The following is a 1,402-nucleotide window of genomic DNA, read 5'->3' as shown; positions in this document are numbered from 1 at the left end:
CACAAAAAGTCACAAAATTTGCACAAAAACGTGAAATCACCACAAAATGATGTAAATTCAGCACAAAAAGACATGAAATCAGAAAAAACACTTGAAATCATAACAGAAAGATGTAAAAAATCAGTATAAAGACTCAAAATCAGCACAAAAAATGTGATTTAACAACAAAAATGACAAACTCTGCTCAAAATTACTTAAAATCTCCCAAAACAGATGCAAAACCACAAGAAAGACTCAAAATCACCTCAAAAAGGTGTGATCTAGCATCAAAACTGACACAAAATTCCACCAAAGATGCAAGAAAATGATGAAAAAATCTCCACAAAATTTATTTAACCTTTATTTTACCAGGTAAGTTAGTTGAGAACTAGTTCTCATTTTTGATAACGACCTGGTCAAGAGAAAGCATACAACAAGATGAACAACAGGTTACATATACAACAAATCAGACAGTATTACAATAACAAAATACACACAAAAGACACAAAATCACCACAAAAACATGTAAAATCACAACAAAAGGATGTAAATTCAGCACAAAAAGATGTGGATTCTGAAAAAAAGAATGCAAAATCACTTAAAAGGCTGAAAAACATGCCAAAAAGATATGATTTAGCAACAAAAACTACATTAAATTCCCACAAAGCACATGTATAAAAAGGATTGTTATCCACATACAGCCCCATCACCCCTCCTCATCTCACCCCCCACCACCACCATCACCCCTCCCCCTGCCTCTCCATAACAGCTGATGAGGTGAGAAGTGAGCTTAAAAAGCTCCAGGAAAGCTGCAGGTCCTGATGGAATCAGCTCCAGACTCCTTAGAGACTGTGCAGACCAGCTCTGTCAGGTGCTGCTGCACATCTTTAACCTGAGCCTGAGTCTGGAGAGGGTTCCTCTGTTATGGAAGACTTCCTGCCTGGTTCCTGTCTCTAAGACCAGGAACCCCAGGGAGCCTAACCACTTTAGACCTGTGGCCCTCACTTCTCACCTGATGAAGACCATGGAGAGGATCGTCCTCAAGAACCTCCGTCCCCAGGTGAGCCAGTATCTGGATCCACTGCAGTTCGCCTACCAACCGAACATTGGAGTGGATGATGCAGTGGTCTACCTGCTGCACAGATCACTGACTCACCTGGAGAAACCCAGCAGCACTGTGAGGGTCATGTTCTTTGACTTCTCCAGTGCTTTCAACACCATCCAGCCTTCTCTGCTTAGGGTGAAGCTTGAAGGAGCAGGAGTAGACTGTCACCTGGCTGCTTGGACCATCGACTACCTCACCAACAGACCACAGTACGTGAGGCTTCAGGACTGTGTGTCTGATGTGGTAGTCAGCAGCATGGGGGCCCCACAGGGGACAGTGCTCTCCCCCTTTCTCTTCACCCTGTACACATCGGACTTC

The sequence above is a fragment of the Amphiprion ocellaris genome, chromosome 6 (assembly GCF_022539595.1).
Source record: "Amphiprion ocellaris isolate individual 3 ecotype Okinawa chromosome 6, ASM2253959v1, whole genome shotgun sequence".
In the NCBI taxonomy this organism is placed as follows: Eukaryota; Metazoa; Chordata; class Actinopteri; family Pomacentridae; genus Amphiprion; species Amphiprion ocellaris.
The sequence above is the reverse complement of the archived record's forward strand: the minus strand, read 5'-3'. Positions refer to the sequence as shown.